The sequence below is a fragment of the Aegilops tauschii genome, chromosome 6, assembly GCF_002575655.3.
Source record: "Aegilops tauschii subsp. strangulata cultivar AL8/78 chromosome 6, Aet v6.0, whole genome shotgun sequence".
Classification (NCBI taxonomy): Eukaryota; Viridiplantae; Streptophyta; class Magnoliopsida; order Poales; family Poaceae; genus Aegilops; species Aegilops tauschii.
Genome location: NC_053040.3, coordinates 106,703,050 through 106,723,622, shown reverse-complemented (window position 1 = coordinate 106,723,622; position 20,573 = coordinate 106,703,050).

Sequence of the window (20,573 nt, the reverse complement as noted above, 5' to 3'; positions counted from 1 at the left end):
CAGGCGCGCTGCTCATTTACCCTCTGCGCATCTTCCAACCTCGGAACCGCCGTTCCTCTCTCCTTCCTCAGGCGAAAGATTCGAACTTCTTGCCTCTGCTTGCTGCCGCTGCGCCCCCATTGCCCTTGATCCTTCGCCCCCTCCCAGCTGCCATGGCGCCCAAAACCAGCAGGGGCAAGGGAGCGGCCAAGGATGCCGGGGAGAGGAGCCACCGGAGAGCGAGTCGGCGGTGCGGCGGACGTAGCTCGCCTACTTCCCGTCGAGGTCGATGCGGTCCACCTCAAGAACTTCTTATTGCCCCTGTGGGGGAGGAAGACGACGAGGCACCCTGCCACGCGCGTCGTCCCCGCCGATTTTGCCAAGGATGGCCCAAATCGGTACCCCTTCTTCGTCGATTTCTTCTCTTGCGGGCTCTACGCCCCTTTCTCTGACTTCTTCAATGACGTCATGCACACCTACGGCTTCCATCTTTTGGATCTCACGCCAAATGCCATGGCGTGCATGGCCCTCTTCGCCCACCTCTGCGAGGGCTTTGCCGGGGTGCTCCCTTGCACAGCGCTCTTCCGCCGCTACTTCTACCCTCGCCTCCAACCAGGGGGTGCCATCTCTGGGAGCATCACCTGGATCCCGAGGACCCAGGAGAAAGGCACATACCCGAAGGGTGCCCAGAAGGAGAGGTGGGAGGAGTGGCGGAGCCGGTGGTGCTGGATCGAGGAGGAGGACCCTCAGGAGTTCTGCCGGGTTCGTCAGAGCCCGCCGACCAGTCGCGAGGACTGGAGCGACCTCGACGCCAACAACAAGAAGCTCATGGTCGCCACCACCAGGATCCATCGCCTCACCATGGCCGGGCTCACCCTCGAGATGATCGGGGTCGACTTCATCCGTCGCCGAATCGCCCCGCTGCACAACAAGGGGAGGCCGGCCTGGGATTTCAGGAAGCCGACATCATGAGGCTCCGCCCTGGCCTGAAGCATAACTTCACGGTGATGGGGCATGCCCATTTCTGTCAAAGGCTCTTTCAGCTCGACGTGGCTAGCGACGGCAGGGCCGAGAGGACCTGCAGGGCCGCGAAGGCCGGCAAGGCCATCAAGGGGCCCCGGTTTGGGTTGCCGGCGGGAGTGGTCCCGCTGAGCAACAACTCTCGCCAGTCCGCCATCATCGCCATGATACCAGACTTCAACGCGCATGGCCTTGACCTGGCCTGGTGTTGGAAATATGCCCTAGAGGCAATAATAAATTGGTTATTATTATATTTCCTTGTTCATGATAATCGTTTATTGTCCATGCTAGAATTGTATTGATAGGAAACTCAGATACATGTGTGGATACATAGACAACACCATGTCCCTAGTAAGCCTCTAGTTGACTAGCTCGTTGATCAATAGATGGTTATGGTTTCCTGACCATGGACATTGGATGTCGTTGATAACGGGATCACATCATTAGGAGAATGATGTGATGGACAAGACCCAATCCTAAGCATAGCACAAAAGATCGTGTAGTTCGTTTGCTAGAGCTTTTCCAATGTCAAGTATCATTTCCTTAGACCATGAGATCGTGCAACTCCCGGATACCGTAGGAGTGCTTTGGGTGTACCAAATGTCACAACGTAACTGGGTGACTATGAAGGTGCACTACGGGTATCTCCGAAAGTGTCTGTTGGGTTGGCACGGATCGAGACTGGGATTTGTCACTCCGTATGACGGAGAGGTATCTCTGGGCCCACTCGGTAATGCATCATCATAATGAGCTCAATGTGACTAAGGATTTAGCCGCGGGATCATGCATTACGGTATGAGTAAAGTGACTTGCCGGTAACGAGATTGAACAAGGTATTGGGATACCGACGATCGAATCTCGGGCAAGTAACATACCGATTGACAAAGGGAATTGTATACGGGATTGATTGAATCCTCGACATCGTGGTTCATCCGATGAGATCATCGTGGAACATGTGGGAGCCAACATGGGTATCTAGATCCCGCTGTTGGTTATTGACCAGAGAGGCGTCTCGGTCATGTCTGCATGTCTCCCGAACCCGTAGGGTCTACACACTTAAGGTTCGGTGACGCTAGGGTTGTAGAGATATTAGTATGCGGAAACCCGAAAGTTGTTCGGAGTCCCGGATGAGATCCCGGACGTCACGAGGAGTTCCGGAATGGTCCGGAGGTGAAGAATTATATATAGGAAGTCCAGTTTCGGCCACCGGGAAAGTTTCGGGGGTTATCGGTATTGTACCGGGACCACCGGAAGGGTCCCGGGGGTCCACCGGGTGGGGCCACCTATCCCGGAGGGCCCCATGGGCTGAAGTGGGAAGGGAACCAGCCCTTAGTGGGCTGGGGCGCCCCGCATGGGCCTCCCCCCTGCGCCTAGGGTTGGAAACCCTAGGGTGGGGGGGGGCGCCCCACCTGACTTGGGGGGCAAGTTTCCCCCCTGGCCGCTGCCCCCCCTCTTGTAGATGGGATCCAGGGCCGGCGCCCCCCCTCCTAGGGGGCCTATATATAGTGGGGGGGAGGGAGGGCAGCAGTATGACAGCCCCTGGCGCCTCCCTCTCCCCCTGCAACACCTCTCCCTCTCGCAGAAGCTTGGCGAAGCCCTGCCGAGACCCCGCTACTTCCACCACCACGCCGTCGTGCTGTTGGATCTCCATCAACCTCTCCTTCCCCCTTGCTGGATCAAGAAGGAGGAGACGTTGCTGCTCCGTACGTGTGTTGAACGCGGAGGTGCCATCCGTTCGGCACTCGGTCATCGATGATTTGGATCACGACGAGTACAACTCCATCAACCCCGTTCATTGGAACGCTTCCGCTCGCGATCTACAAGGGTATGTAGATGCACTCCTTTCCCCTCGTTGCTAGTATACTCCATAGATGGATCTTGGTGATGCGTAAAAAAATTTTAAATTCTGCTACGATCCCCAACAGTGGCATCATGAGCCAGGCCTATGCGTAGTTACTATGCACGAGTAGAACACAAAGCAGTTGTGGGCGTTGATGTTGCCAATTCTTCTTGCCGTTACTAGTCTTATCTTGATTCGGCGGCATCGTGGGATGAAGCGGCCCGGACCGACCTTACACGTACTCTTACGTGAGACAGGTTCCACCGACTGACATGCACTATTTGCATAAGGTGGCTAGCGGGTGTCTGTCTCTCCCACTTTAGTCGGATCGGATTCGATGAAAAGGGTCCTTATGAAGGGTAAATAGAAATTGGCATATCACGTTGTGGCTTTTGCGTAGGTAAGAAACGTTCTTGCTAGAAACCCATAGCAGCCACGTAAAACATGCAACAACAATTAGAGGACGTCTAACTTGTTTTTGCAGGGTATGCTATGTGATGTGATACGGCCAAAAAGGATGTGATGAATGATATATGTGATGTATGAGATTGATCATGTTCTTGTAATAGGAATCACGACTTGCATGTCGATGAGAATGACAACCGGCAGGAGCCATAGGAGTTGTCTTAATTTATTGTATGACCTGCGTGTCAATGAAAACGCCATGTAATTACTTTACTTTATTGCTAACCGTTAGCCATAGTAGTAGAAGTAATAGTTGGCGAGACAACTTCATGAAGACACAATGATGGAGATCATGATGATGGAGATCATGGTGTCATGCCGGTGACGAAGGTGATCATGCCGCGCCTCAAAGATGGAGATCAAAGGCGCAAGATGATATTGGCCATATCACGTCACTTTATGATTTGCATGTGATGTTTATCATGTTTACATCTTATTTGCTTAGAACGACGGTAGCATAAATAAGATGATCCCTCACTAAAATTTCAAGAGACATGTTCCCCCTAACTGTGCACCGTTGCGAAGGTTCGTTGTTTCGAAGCACCATGTGATGATCGGGTGTGATAGATTCTAACGTTCGAATACAACGGGTGTTGACGAGCCTAGCATGTACAGACATGGCCTCGGAACAAATGCGAAACACTTAGGTTGACTTGACGAGCCTAGCATGTACAGACATGGCCTCGGAACACAAGAGATCGAAAGGTCGAACATGAGTCGTATAGTAGATACGATCAACATGGAGATGTTCACCGATGATGACTAGTCCGTCTCACGTGATGATCGGACACGGCCTAGTTTGACTCGGATCATGTATCACTTAGATGACTAGAGGGATGTCTATCTGAGTGGGAGTTCATTAATCAGATGAACTTAATTATCATGAACATAGTCAGAAGGTCTTTGCAAATTATGTCATAGCTTGCGCTTTAGTTCTACTGGTTAAGATATGTTCCTAGAGAAAATTTAGTTGAAAGTTGGTAGTAACAATTATGCGGACTGGGTCCGTAAACTGAGGATTGTCCTCATTGCTGCACAGAAGGCTTATGTCCTTAAAGCACCGCTCGGTGTGCTGAACCTCAACGTCGTCTGTAGATGTTGTGAAACATCTGACATACACGTTTTGATGACTACGTGATAGTTCAGTGCGTAATGCTAACGGTTTAGAATTGTGGCACCAAAGACGGTTTTTGAAACGTCGCAGAACATATGAGATGTTCCGAAGACTGAAATTGGGATTTCGGACTAGTGCCCACGTCAAGAGGTATGAGACCTCTGACAAGTTTCTTAAGCCTGCAAACTGAGGGAGAAAAGCTCAATCGTTGAGCATGTGCTCAGGTTGTCTGAGTACCACAATCGCTTGAATCGAGTGGGAGTTAATCTTCCAGATGAGATAGTGATGGTTCTCCATAGTCACTGCCACCAAGCTATTAGAGCTTCGTGATGAACTATAACATATCAGGGATAGATATGATGATCCTTGAGCAACTCGCGATGTTTGACACCGCGAAAGTAGAAATCAAGAAGGAGCATCAATTGTTGATGGTTAGTAAAACCACTAGTTTCTAGAAGGGCAAGGGCAAGAAGGGATACTTCATGAAACAGCAAATCATTCGCTGCTCTAGCGAAGAATCCCAAAGTTAAACCCAAACCCGAGACTAGTGCTCCTGCAATGAGGGGAACGGTCACTGAAGCAGAACTACCCTAGATACTTGGTAGATGAGAAGGCAGGCAAGGTCGACAGAAGTATATTGGATATACATTAAATGAATGTGTACTTTACTAGTACTCCTAGCAGCACTAGGGTATTAGATACCGGTTCAGTTGCTAAGTGTTAGTAACTCGAAATAAAAGCTGCGGAATAAACGGAGACTAGCTAAAGGTGAGATGACGATATGTGTTGGAAGTGTTTCCAAGGTTGATGTGATCAAGCATCGCATGCTCCCTCTACCATCGAGATTGGTTTTAAACCTAAATAATTGTTATTTGGTGTTGAGCATAAACATGATTGGATTATGTTTATTGCAATACGGTTATTCACTTAAGGAGAATAATGGTTACTCTGTTTATTTGAATAATACCTTCAATGGTCTTGCACCTAAAATGAATCTCGATCGTAGTGATACACATGTTCATGCCAAAAGATATAAGATAGTAATGATAGTACCACATACTTGTGGCACTGCCACTTGAGTCATATTGGTATAAAACGCATGAAGAAGCTCCATGTAGATGGATCTTTGGACTCACTCGTTTTTGAAAGGATTGAGACATGCGAACCATGTCTATTGGAAACTCCATGCAGATGGATCGTTTGGACTCACTTGATTTTGAATCACTTGAGACATGCAAATCATACCACATGGGCAAGATGACTGAAAGGCCTCGTTTTCAGTAAGATGGAACAAGAAAGAAACTTGTTGGAAGTAATACATTTTGATGTATGCAGTCCAATGAGTGCTGAGGCATGCAGTGGATATCGTTATGTTCTTACTTCACAGATGATTTGAGTAGATGCTGAGAATATTTACTTGATGAAACACAAGTCTGAATTATTGAAAGGTTCAAGTAATTTCAGAGTGAAGTTGAAGATCGTCGTGACAAGAGGATAAAATGTCTATGATATGATCATAGAAATATCTGAGTTACGAGTTTGGCACACAATTAAGACATTGTGGAAAGTGTTTCACAATTAATACCGCCTGGAACACCACAGTGTGATGGTGTGTCCGAACATCATAACTGCACCCTATTGGATATGGTGCATACCATGATGTCTCCTATCGAATTACCACTATCGTTTATGGGTTAGGCATTAGAGACAACCGCATTCACTTTAAAAGGGGAACCACACAATTCCGTTAAGACGACACTGTTTAGAGAAACCTAAGTTGTCGTTTCATAAAAGTTTGGGGCTGCGACGCTTATGTGAAAAAGTTTCAGGCTGATAAGCTCGAACCCAAAGCGGATAAATGCATCTTCATAGAATACCCAAAACAGTTGGGTATACCTCCTATTTCAGATCTGGAAGCAAAAGTGATTGTTTCTAGAAACGAGTCCTTTCTCGAGGAAAAGTTTCTCTCGAAAGAATTGAGTGGGAGGATGGTGGAGACTTGATAAGGTTATTGAACCGTCACTTCAACTAGTGTGTAGCAGGGCACAGGAAGTTGTTCCTGTGGCACCTACACCAATTGAAGTGGAAGCTTATGATAGTGATCATGAAACTTCGGATCAAGTCACTACCAAACCTCGTAGGTCGACAAGGATATGTACTACTCCTGAGTGGTACGGTAATCCTGTCTTAGATATCATGTTGTTAGACAATACTGAACCTACGAGCTATGGAGAAGCGATGGTGGGCCCATACTCCGACAAATGGTTAGAAGCCATGAAATCCGAGATAGGATCCATGTATCAGAACAAAGCATGGACTTTGGTGAACTTGCCCGATGATCGGCAAGCCATTGAGATAAATGGATCTTTAAGAAGAAGACGAACGTGGACGGTAAGATTACCGTCTATGAAGCTCGACTTGTGGCAAAGAGTGTTTTCACAAGTTCAAGGAGTTGACTACGATGAGATTCTCTCATCCGTAGCGATGCTAAAGTCCGTCAGAATCATGTTAGCATTAGCTGCATTTATGAAATCTGGCAGATGGATGTCAAAACAAGTTTCCTTACCAGTTTTCGTAAGGAAAGGTTGTATGTGATACAATCAGAAAGGTTTTGTCGATCCTAAGGATGCTAAAAGGTATGCTAGCTCCAGTGATCCTTCCATGGACTAGAGCAAGTATCTCGGAGTCAGAATATACGCTTTGATGGAGTGATCAAAGTTTTTGGGTTTATACAAAGTTTGTTAGAAACTTGTATTTACAATAAAGTGAGTGGGAGCACTACAACATTTCTGATAAGTATATGTGAATGACATATTGTTGATCCGAAATGATGTAAAATTTCTGGAAAGCATAAAGGGTTGTTTGAAAGGATTTTTTCAAAGGAAGACCTGGATAAAGCCGCTTACATATTGGGCATCAAGATCTATAGAGATAGATCAAGACGTCTGATGATACTTTCAAAGAACGCACACCTTGACATGATTTTGAAAGAGTTCAAAATAGATCAGCAAAGAAGGAGTTCTTGGCTGTGTTGCAAGGTGTGAGTATTGAGTAAGACTCAAGACCTGACCACAGCAGAAGAGAGAGAAAGGACGAAGGTCGTCCCCTATGCTTTAGACGTAGGCTCTACAGTATGCTATGCTGTGTACCGCACATGAAGTGTGCCTTGCCATGAGTTGGTCAAGGGGTACAATAGTGATCCGGGAACGGATCACATGACAGCGATCGAACTTGTCCGTAGTATCTAGTGGACTAAGGAATTTTCTCGATTATGGAGGTGAAAAGGAGTTCTTCGTAAAGGGTTACGTCGATGCGAACTTTGACACTAATCCGGATGACTCTGAGTAGTAAACCGGATTCGTATAGTAGAGTAGTTATTTGAAATGGCTCCAAGTAGCGCGTGGTAGCATCCACAAGATGACATAGATATTCGTCAAGCACACACGGATCTGAAAGGTTCAGACCCGTTGACTAATAACCTCTCTCACAAGCATGACATGATCAAACCAGAACTCATTGAGTGTTAATCACATAATGATGTGAACTAGATTGTTGACTCTAGTGAACTCTTTGGATGTTGGTCACATGGTGATGTGACCTGTGAGTGTAAATCACATGGTGATGTGAACTAGATTATTGACTCTAGTGCAAGTGGGAGACTGTTGGAAATATGCCCTAGAGGCAATAAGAAATTGGTTATTACTATATTTCCTTGTTCATGATAATCGTTTATTGTCCATGCTAGAATTGTATTGATAGGAAACTCAGATACATGTGTGGATACATAGACAACACCATGTCCCTAGTAAGCCTCTAGTTGACTAGTTCGTTGATCCATAGATGGTTACGGTTTCCTGACCATGGACATTGGATGTCGTTGATAACGGGATCACATCATTAGGAGAATGATGTGATGGACAAGACCCAATCCTAAGCATAGCACAAAAGATCGTGTAGTTCGTTTGCTAGAGCTTTTCCAATGTCAAGTATCATTTCCTTAGACCATGAGATCGTGCAATTCCCGGATACCGTAGGAGTGCTTTGGGTGTACCAAACGTCACAACGTAACTGGGTGACTATGAAGGTGCACTACGGGTATCTCCGAAAGTGTCTGTTGGGTTGGCACGGATCGAGACTGGGATTTGTCACTCCGTATGACGGAGAGGTATCTCTGGGCCCACTCGGTAATGCATCATCATAATGAGCTCAATGTGACTAAGGAGTTAGCCGCGGGATCATGCATTACGGTACGAGTAAAGTGACTTGCCGGTAACGAGATTGAACAAGGTATTGGGATACCGACGATCAAATCTCGGGCAAGTAACATACTGATTGACAAAGGGAATTGTATACGGGATTGATTGAATCCTAGACATCGTGGTTCATCCGATGAGATCATCATGGAACATGTGGGAGCCAACATGGGTATCCAGATCCCGTTGTTGGTTATTGACCAGAGAGGCGTCTCGGTCATGTCTGCATGTCTCCCGAACCCGTAGGGTCTACACATTTAAGGTTCGGTGACGCTAGGCTTGTAGAGATATTAGTATGCGGAAACCCGAAAGTTGTTCGGAGTCCCGGATGAGATCCCGGACGTCACGAGGAGTTCCGGAATGGTCCGGAGGTGAAGAATTATATATAGGAAGTCCAGTTTCGGCCACCGGGAAAGTTTCGGGGGTTATTGGTATTGTACCGGGACCACCGGAAGGGTCCCGGGGGTCCACCGGGTGGGGCCACCTATCCCGGAGGGCCCCATGGGCTGAAGTGGGAAGGGAACCAGCCCTTAGTGGGCTGGGGCGCCCCCCATGGGCCTCCCCCCTGCGCCTAGGGTTGGAAACCCTAGGGTGGGGGAGCGCCCCACCTGACTTGGGGGCAAGTTTCCCCCCTGGCCGCCGCCCCCCCTTGTAGATGGGATCCAGGGCCGGCGCCCCCCCTCCCAGGGGGCCTATATATAGTGGGGGGAGGGAGGGCAGCAGTATGACAGCCCCTGGCGCCTCCTTCTCCCCCTGCAACACCTCTCCCTCTCGGAGAAGCTTGGCGAAGCCCTGCCGAGACCCCGCTACTTCCACCACCACGCCGTCATGCTGCTGGATCTCCATCAACCTCTCCTTCCCCCTTGCTGGATCAAGAAGGAGGAGACGTCGCTGCTCCGTACGTGTGTTGAACGCGGAGGTGCCGTCCGTTCGGCACTCGGTCATCGGTGATTTGGATCACGGCGAGTACGACTCCATCAACCCCGTTCATTGGAACGCTTCCGCTCGCGATCTACAAGGGTATGTAGATGCACTCCTTTCCCCTCGTTGCTAGTATACTCCATAGATGGATCTTGGTGATGCGTAGAAAATTTTTAAATTCTGCTACGATCCCCAACACCTGGGCCGAGCCGCCAGCGGAGAGGGTGCAGGAGTTCTTCGACACCTTGTCGGAGAGCTATGTTTGTGACGAGCCGCTACTTATGCAGGACACCACCAAGGCGGAGCTGGACTACATCGCCGCCAGGGCGGCGGAGGCGGCACTCGCTAGGGAGGCTAGCAGCACTGGCGCCGTCGAGGACGAGGCCGACGCGGCCGCGGAGGAGACGGAGCTCGCCCAGTGGGCGGAGTCTGCCGGGGAGGCCAGCGGCGCCAATGCCGAGGCCCCCCTTGTTGAAGACGCGGGCGACAAGTCATCCGAAGAGGAGGTCGAGGTGAATGACCCCCCGGTCGCGGGGAGGCAGCACGTCCTGCGGCGGGCCAGCTCTGGTGAGCCGGTCCGGCCCGGCAGGATCATGCAGCGGCAGCCACCCCAGGAGCAGCTTGTGCGCGAGACGAGGGCGATGAAGGCCGCGGCAGTGAAGAAGGCGGCGAAGGCCGCGGTGGCGAAGAGGAAGGCGACTGCTTCCTCCTCATCCAAGCGGTACCGGACCCCATCTCCTTTCCCTTCGGACAGCACCATGGAGGCTGTCGGAGTAATTGGCCACGGGTAGCACAGCTCTAAAATAAGGAGAATCAGCTCAAGATAAAAGGGCTCGCACTCAATTGATCCGGGTCAATACTTCCTGTATCTGGTTTCGGCTTTATTTTGACTCCTTGTAGGGGCTCATGACAGTCCTGTAGGGGATCCAAAGGCTTTCGAGCAGTAGCGGCAGCGGCCTATCCAACTTTCAGGCATTAGGATACGTTTAAGGCACGGATGATTATCATAAGAGATTCCCACCATATCATAAGATTCGCGTTCTTGAAAATCGGCACTTCTCCAAATCCCTCATCGGCCCCCATGGCGCTTCAAGACATCGGGGCGGGCTGCTCCCTCAAGATTCAAAGAGCCAAGCGCCGCCTCCTCGCGGCCGGCTGGTCCAAGCGCCCGGCTGCCAGGAGACGACAAAGCCCAGCAGGCAGCCACGAGGTGGGTCGGCTCCTAGCAGGCGGCCCTAGGCGTCCTCAAAGTTTGCACCCACATAAGTGCGATGATATAGAGCATGGCTGTAGCACGCCTTGCCACCCCTGAATCTGGGGCCAAGCGTGGCCATAGTGCGTCGTACCAGACGGAGATCTCCCGTTCGGCGGGGCACTGTTGCCACGCGGCCCATGACATCACCCCTGTCAGAGGGAGCCATGCTCCCACGACGGGCTGTCGGTACGGCCCATAAGCGGCGGGCCCTACCTGTCCACAAGGAGCCAGAAGGCGGCGAGCCCAGACCAGTCGGCTCGTAGGGGGCCGGCCTCTGACCAGGCGGCCTTCCCTCTCCTTGGAGTTTGTGCGCCATTAACCAGAAGAGACGGGGAGTGGCTACAGTGAACGCCCGCCAGGCGGCGGTACTGTAGCCACGCCTCCCCTGCCAAAGCATGCATCATTACCAGCATCGCTACAGTGCTGAGCAGCCGGCAAGACCCGCGAGCGACGGGCGCAGCCTGTCGGCCAAGCACGAGACAGCCAGCAGGGCCCACCAGGCGGCGGGCCCCAGCGGCCGGCGGAGAAGCCGGCGACCGTAGACACTGACACCCGGGGCCACCACCCGGCCAGGTTACCTTTGTACCCCTGGGGGGTAGGCCTATATAAACCCCCAGGGCACCCATGCAAAGGGTTCAGACCTTAGTTCATCTACACACCCATATAGGGAGAGGAAGCTAGGGCTAGCCTTGTTCTTCTTCCCCCTCTAAAGAAACAGCTCAAGGAGCAAGCTTGTAGCCACCATTGTTGCTTGAGTGATCATGCGGAGACCCCGCAGAGCAGGAGTAGGGGTGTTATCTCCTAGGAGAGCCCCGAACCTGGGTAAGATTCGCCGGCGTGCATGTCTTCGCCTCATCCCGTTTCCTGGCACCGGCAACGTCTTATTAGCCCCCTCCATGATAAGCCAACCTTTGGCATATGTCGCACGACACCCCCGACATTTGGCGCCCACCGTGGGGCTAGGTGCACCGTCGTCCGGAGATCTGTTCTGGACGGGAACCCTCTTCCTCCCCAGCGAGCGCAGCCAGCCCGGCATGCCCGATGGCGTTAGCGCCGACGCGCTGCATGGCGCAGAGATTGCCTGTGCAACGGCTGGCCTCACTTACCTTGTTAGCGAGATCCGCCTCTCCGATGAGCCCGCACCAGACGCGGGCGCAGCCAGCTCCGAGAGCTGCCTCGTCGATCTCCTTGGCAAGCTCGACATCGCCAACGAGCCCGCCTCCGACTTGGAGTCGATCGGCTCCACTGACCCGATGCTTGTCGACTCCGACACCGCGTCCCTTGACGCCTTCCCCACCAACGTGGTGGTCATCGATGACCCTCTCCCTCGCGCCGACAGCGGCGGCAACACCGTCACGGAGGTGCTCGTCATCAGCCACGATGGAGCATCTGGTGGCGGCGCCCAAGACCCGCCCGAAGCGGCGCTACGAGACCTGTCTGCACCCATTGCAGAAGATGCCGACGCCGAGACGCTGGAAACTCGCCGCGTCTTGCTCGTCGAGAGCGCCAAGAAATTGGCCAGCATGAGACGCCTCTCGGAGGCCTACCAGCGCGAGATGGACCGCGCTATTGGCGGCACGCCGGCCCCTGGTAGGCCCAGCCGCATTGGCATGGTCCGGCAGCATGGCGCAACCGTTGCCAGCATGTTCGGGGCAGACCACCCTGTCTACGCCACGCCCATGGAAAACATACGAGCTGCCCAGGGTAAATGCTCTTTCCCAGCCATGATCCTTCCCGAGTCAGTCCGAGGGTGGCAGTCGACCTGGTTCTACTACAAAGACCAGCCGACTCCAGGTCAGCCGACTGGACTTCCCCCTTTTTCCATGGCTCGAGTAGGGAAGCCCTCTGCCTTGAAAGTGACCCCGGAGGAGAAAGCGGAGGTGAAGGTGCTGGTCGAGCAAGTGGTCCAGCTCGTCCATGATGGCGTGACCGGCATGGATCTGTTGGAGGTCTTCCTCAGACGCCGCATTCAGCCGCTTCAAGCTCGTGACCATCCGATGTGGATGTATTCGGGCATTGATGATTCCACTCGGATCCACCCAGAAGAGGTCGATGAGGATACGGTGAAGTGGTTGAGGGGTATCACTGGCAACAAAGATAATCCCAGGGGGTCCAGGAGAGTCTCTCCACTCGACAACGCGTACGAAACAGACAAGGTCTAACTCTGAGCTGTCGAGTGTTTTCTTGATTTATCATGTAACTGCTTGTTGTCAACCGACGGATTTTTGTTTCACTTGTTGTCTCTCAGGTCCTTACTGAGATGTACTCGATGCCCAATGGGGAGCAGGAGCAGGATCCAGAGGGGGAGGTGAGTGGAGGCGAGAGCGGCGAGTGGCACTCTGACGGAGAGGAGGACGAGGAGAGCAACGACCCGAGTTATGAAGAAATGGAAGATGCAGTCACCTCCAATCCGGGTACGACTCTCGTAATCATATCCTCATTTACTCGGCCATTTTATTGGTCGATTGAATTTCTAGCAATTGATTCCTTTTGCAGCTCCTCCCCATGTCATTGATCTTCCAGATGACGACGAGGATGTGCCGCTGAGGTCCCAGGGGAGAAGAAATAGGAAGGCGTCAGCTAGAAAGACACCTCAGTCTGCATCGGCGACCGAAACGGCAATCCAGGAAGGTGGCAATGCCAACCGGACTTCTGTAATTTTCGATGTACCATTGACGAGTGCTCAGCCTTCAGTGTCGACTGCTCAGACTCCAGCCGATCCATCTTCGCTCTTTACTGCACATCACGTCCTAGAGGACCAAGTGGGTGCTGCCAAGGAAGCTATACGCCAGGCGGGCATCATGATGGAGCAGATGAAGGTGGTCCGGGAAGCCATCCAAGCGGCTTACGACGCCAGCTCAGCCCTTCAGAGCAACGTCCAGGTTGGTTGATCACCGACTTACTCTTTAGCTTATCGCTTGTTCTGTTAGGATATGCTACCTGAAAACTTTCTTTGAAGAATCTTTGCATCTGTCTGCGTTTCACATTTATACACCCACTGGGTGTTTTGACTTGCCATTGAGCAAATTTGTATCTTGAGTCGACTAGGTTACGTCGATTGGACCTTTGAACTAGTGGGGGCACGCTGAGTGCACCCACTGAGTGTAGTCTCCGAGACTATAGTTGACTACGGGCAGTCGACTGTGGTCTTAGAATTGGAATTTTCTCACTCGGCCTGGACAGACCACGTCGAGTGGAACCTGAACCAGTGGGGGCAGGCTCATGCACCCACTGGGTGTAGTCCCCGAGACCGTGGTCGACTGCGGGCAGTCGGCTATGGTCTGAGAAAAACTTGCCTCTCTTTTTTTACACTCGGCCTGGACAGACCACGTCGAGTGGAAACTGGACCAGTGGGGGCACGCTAAGTGCACCCACTGGGTGTAGTCCCCGAGACTACTGTTGGATGTTTGATTCGGCAGTAGGCTTAGAACTTGTTGAATTTATCAGACCATTGCTCTAAAGTAACCGATCTTTTCATCTGTCGACTGACTGTCTTTTGATTACAGAAATCTTGTGAACTTGGAGCTCGTTTTGCTGACATGGAGAAGAAGCAGATTCAGCTCAACCTCGATCTGGAGCTGGCCAAGACAAATCTGCAGAAAGCCAATGATGAAGCCACTGGTAAAAGAAAATTTGTCGACTGATTTGTCTCTGAACTGGATGTTATTTGCTTTTTCTGAACCAAGTGTTATTCTTTTCAGAGAACCTGAACCAAGCTCTAGCGAAAAAGGATCAAGGCCTTGCAGCCGCACAGAAAACATCTGATGAGAAAACTACACTCGCTGAACAGAAGCTAGCTTCAGTCGGCAAACTGGAAGAAGAAAGCGCCAAGCTGAAAACTGCCCTTGCTGAAGGCAATAAGGAAGTGACTCGCCTGAAGAAGGACAAGAATAATCTGACCGAGAAGATGGAAGGCATTGCTCGCAAGAGGGACGATCTAGAGAACTATCTGGGAGGTCTTGCCAAGAAGCTGTTCGTCATGCTTGAAGGTATTTTCTTTGGCCCGACTGACTTGCTACTGTCAACTCGACATACAACTGCTAACTCATCTTTGAATTGTGCGTGCAGAATTTTGCCAGAACTTCGAGGAAGAGACTGGGCGAGTTGAGACAAGCTTGTACCCCATCCACTCTCCAGTGAAGGACGAAGCTGCCATGAACGTACTCCGACTGGAGTCTCGCGTTGCTGGTGTTGTCGATTATCTTGCTCGACTGAAAGTCGCAATGTCGCGGATCGACACAGCACTCTGGCCAAGGGCGATGCTCCAGAATGACCTCGAGTCTCTGATGACTCGACTTAATGAGGTTCCCGGTCGAGTGCAAGAATGGAAGAAGTCTTCTGCTCGGTGCGGCGCTGATGTGGCTCTGTCCTTGGTTCGTGTCCACTGCAAGGAAGCGCGAGAAGAGAAGCTGGCGGCGATCAAGGTTGCCAATACCAAGAGGCATGACTTCCAATCTTTCATGGAGACCTTTATTACTGCTGCCACTCGGATTGCTGACGGAATCGACCTGGACGAGTTCGTCGAGCCTGCTAGCCCTCCTCCTGCGGAGTGGACAAACTTTTATGCCTCACCTTAAATTTTCCTCGGAATCCCGAGTGATTTTGTAACCGTTAAAATCCTTCGGGCTTGATGCCCGAGTACTTTAATCCGTGGTCCGGAACTTTAGGATTTATCTGAACTTGGTTTATCTCTGAATATGCTTGTGTTTGCCTTCGAGTGGAACTTGCTCTTCACTCGGAATAGTCTTTATACTTGAGATGCACCTCTGAGGAGGAGGTCCCAGTCGACCTACACCTCGTCGTCCTTGCGGATCAGGATGGAGCGCATGTTATACTTGTGGCACAGCTCTGAGGAGAAGGTTGCAGTTGGCCTGGACCTCGTCGTCCTTGCGGATAGGGATAGAGCGCACGTTGTATTTGTGGCGCAGCTCCGAAGAGAAGGTTGCAGTCGACCTGCACCTCGTCGACCTTGCGGATGAGGATGGAGCGCACGTTATACTTGTGGCGCTGCTCCGAAGAGAAGGTTGCAGTCGACCTGTACCTCGTCGTCCTTGCGGTTAGGGATGTGCTTCAAACTTAGGCGTGTGCTGGACTGCAGCTAAGCCCCCGAGTGTGAGGGTTCCTCACCACTCGGTAGGATTTTTAAACTTAGGCGAGTACTGGACTGCAGCTAAGCCCCCGAGTGTGAGACTTGCTCACCACTCGGTAGGATTTTAAAACTTAGGCGAGTACCGGACTGTGGCTAAGCCCCCGAGTGTGAGGGTTGCTCATCACTCGGTAGGATTTTTCAAACTTAGGGGAGTACTAGACTGCAGCTAAGCCCCCGAGTGAGAAGCTTGCTCATCACTCGGTAGGATTTTTCAAACTTAGGCGAGTACTGGACTGCAACTAAGCCCCCGAGTGATAGGCTTGCTCATCACTCGGTAGGATTTTTCAAACTTAGGCGAGTACTGGACTGCAGCTAAGCCCCCGAGTGAGAGGCTTGCTCATCACTCGGTAGGATTTTTCAAACTTAGGCGAGTACTGGACTGCAGCTAAGCCCCCGAGTGTGAGGGTTGCTCACCACTCGGTAGGATTTTTCAAACTTAGGCGAGTACTGGACTGCAGCTAAGCCCTCGAGTGAGAGGGTTGCTCACCACTCGGTAGGATTTTTCAAACTTTGGCGAGTACTGGACTGCAGCTAAGCCCCCGAGTGAGAGGCTTGCTCACCACTCGGTAGGATTTTTAAACTTAGGCGAGTACTGTGTCAGGACCGGTTTTTCGGGATATTAATTTCCCAGAAAGCTGCCTTTGTGCTCACCAGCCCCAAGATTATTGTTAGCTAATGAGGCACCAACTTGATACAAGAAATTCCAAGCAAAGTACAAAATATGTAGTACAAGACCATTGTGGCCTAGGAGTACAACACTTGGTTTCTAGTGGTTGATGGCGGAAGCGGTTTGTGGTACATCTGCGTCTATGGGACTCCATTTCCCACAAGAACAGCTGACCAGGATAACTCCTATCTTCGCGAGGCTGCTATTGTCATGGCGTAGGTTCCGGGGCTGTCATCGCAATGCTATCTCCATGCGCGAAATCTGGCCAAGACAATAGCCAGGGACAAGCCAGTGAGTACGTTTGAATGTACTCGCAAACATTAAGAACACGGGTATAATATAATAAGGGATAATAATGCTCCGGAAAAATTCTATGACCACAACGTCCATCACGAAATAAACGAAATCCATGATGTTCGCATGCAGGAAAAATATGAATATGCAATACGGAAGTAGAAAATAGAATGCACTGATCGAGTGTCTGAAGCGACGCCTCAAAAAGGAAAATCAGATAAGTCATGCCTCAGTCAGGCGTCTGAGCGACACCACGTAAAGGGCTTATGAATAATAAATAAATGACAAACATGCCGCAGTCGGGCGTCTGAGCGACGCCACATAAAGGGCTTATGAATAATAAATAAATGACAAACATGCCGCAGTCGGGCGTCTGAGCGACGTCACATAAAGGGCTTATGAATAATAAATAAATGACAAACATGCCGCAGTCGGGCGTCTGAGCGACGCCACATAAAGGGCTTATAAAGGATAAATAAATAGCAAGCATGCCGCAGTCGGGCGTCCGAGCGACGCCACATAAAGGGCTTATATAAGAATAATCACAGTGAATATCCAGGAGGTAGAACCGTCACAGGGATACTCAATAATTCAAAAAAGGTACTGGTTAGTCCACAATAATAATAACCATAATCCTCATGTGTCATAGGTCATAATCAAAGTTCTGGTCTAGCCGTTTCTCCATTCGAAGACCGTCACTAGATTCTAGTTTAGCCGTTTCTCCATCCGAAAACCGTCACTAGACCCATCTCAGATGGTAGTCCTTACCCATGGACGTGGCTATCCGAATAGATATAACCTCTGCAGAGGGTGCACTCTTTACCCACGAGTAACGGATTTATTTAGTCCATCGGGACTAATTCCGCCTACGGCCTTTTAATTGAAAACACGCCTGACCTGCACACACCAGCTTAACTTACCGGTGTCTGGAATCATCCACGACACCTGTCAAGCAAAACTCTAAGTGGGGGGGCTACAACCTCGACGTAGCATGGGATCAAATTTATATCGCGCGCTCTAAGGGGTGCCCCCCTCTCGGTCCCAACCGGAAACACCCATGCCCCCGGACCAGGTGGCATGCCTACCGGATGCATCCGGTATCTTCCACCATGGCCTCTCTGTACGGTGTGTGCCTTGGTAAGGGGTTGACAACTTACTGAACCGTACCCTACCTGCGGCAGGGACAAGTGGTAGTACAAAACAAGTAGGGGAAGTTACTGAACAAGACTCGACCTACGGCCGACTCAGGAGGTCCAAGTATTCTCCGAATGATTAACACAACCAATATATTTCCATTACCAAACAGAATCACCGCTCATCAAACCTCATCATGCCATACCGGACACACTCGTCTTGACGGGGAATTAGGGACAAGCCCGTGTCTACCCAAGACCACGACTTTCCCGGCTCCCTACCGGTATGCATGATAAGCTCGCGAGGATGATCACTATCACCAGCATATCCATTTCTAACAGTAAAGCATCTCCAAAATGCACTCATGCGTGTGACTTTATCGTTACATAAAAAAAATAACGTGTGTTCCAAGTCAAGGTGGTGTTGTAACCGTATCATAACACCAAACGAAAAATATTATGCCAGAGTTCAGAATGCTTGCCTTCAAGCGTATGCAAGGGGGTGCATTTTTTGAAAGTTTTCTTCTCTCTCCATTTCCTATTTTGAAAAATATTCAAATAACAAATATCTCAAAAACAGTACAAAAAGTTGTCCCAAATATTTTTGAAATAAATCTTAAAATAAACTAGATGAAATTTGAGAGAGGTAGGAAAAAGAATCAACTCATTTGGAGTTTTATTTTAAAAGATATAGCCAGTCAAAGCCGAGTCAAAGTTCTGTTTTTAAAATAAAACAGAAAAGGAAAACGTTTCGGAGGGGCTTACGCTTTCTGTTCAGCGAAAACGTATTTTGCGAAACACGTCTCCACTTAAAACACGCATCGGCGGGGCTGGGTCGCTGACAGTGGGTCCAGGGGGCCCACCGGTCAGGTTTGACTATTCCCCCCTCTCCCTCCTCTTCCTCTGCCCGAACGGGGCGGGACTCCGGCGATCGCCGTCGACGAACGGCAGCTCCCCACGGGTATCCGAGGGCGGGGATGGACCTGCCAGACCGGGGCGGTCCTCTCGGTGGTCGTTGGGTCGACGGTGGTGGGAGGAGTCGCCGGCGGCGAGCTCCGCGGCGGAGGGGGCTACGGGAGTGAAGGGGGTTTTGGGCTCCGATGGTTTCCGATCGAGGCTGAGGCGCTGGGCAGCTCCGCAAGAACAAGGGGAAGCGAGTGGTGGCGATGGATGGGCGAGGGAGTGTCTGGTTGCGACGAATGGCACCGGAAGGCAGCGGCGGCCGAACCGGCCGAAGGTGGGGGAGATGGCCTCTTCCGGTCAATCCACGGCTAGGGGAGCTCTAGGGGGAAGGCATGAGGTCGCCTGAGCGCTCGGAGGGGCTCGGGGCCTCCTTTTATAGGCGTTCGAGGCTGGCCCCGCGGCGGCCGTGGATAAGAACGCCGGCGACCGTCGCTCTGTAGCCGCAGGGCGACGTGGCGGCGACGAGCGCGTGCCGACGGGCTTCAGGATAAGCTCGAGCTGTTCACAGGGGCAGCTGGCGCGCTGGTGTGGCTTGGGCAGCGCCGTCCGTGGCAGGAGCTCACTGCCGACGCCGGCGTGCTGCCAAAGGCTCTAATGGCGGCGCTGTAGGGCGCCAGGGGCGGCTTGGAGGGTACTGGCGAGTGGGCGAGGGTAGTGCGCGGCTCTGCAGGCGAGTAAGGGCCAGGGGCGGGACGCGGCGAGGGCGGCAGTGCGACGCGGCGACTCGGTGCGCGCGCATGCAAAACGTGCGCTCTGGGCGCGCCCAGAGCACGCACGGGACGTGCTCGACGAAATGCCCGGGTAGCCTAGAGTGCAGGAGTGAGGCTGGCAATTAACAGGACTAGGATAGGGATAGCTAGGAGTTTAGTGGACAAGGTAGCTGGGTCAGTGGAACAAGATCATAATGCAAACTAGGAAACATGCCCAAAACTGTCCATGAACACAAGGTGTTCGACATAATGCTAAAGGCATCTAGGCAACTCTTGGAGTGGCCAAAAACTCCAGATCAGGGTCTCCCTAGATGTAGGTGATGATGGTAAGATCATTTGGGCAAAACCAGAAACTTGCTAGTGCAAGCTTTGCAAAACTACAGTTTTGGACAGAAAGAAAAAGGTCTCATTGCATGTACTTAAAATCCTCCAATGGGTCCACTCTCCTGGACTTAAGGGTTTTGCAGGGAGGGCTACAAGCAGGAAAAGGCTCATGGGCACTAGAGCAAAATAAAATAGGGTTGCAGTACAAATCACCAAACTGGACCAGAATGAAAAAGAGGTTGATTCACTCAAATTTTTCAAAGAACATCACAGGGTTTTTGCATGAAGTTGAATTATGTGCATCTACTGACATCTCCAAACACTTGGAAGAATTTTTAAGGAAATATTTAAATAGGTTGTAGTGCAAAGATGCCTACTGGATCAGATTTGAAAAGTTGATGTAGAGCTCAAAATCTCCAATAACCAAAAGATATTTTTGCATAAAAGTGATGTGGAAACATCACATGACATCCCCAAATTTTGGTG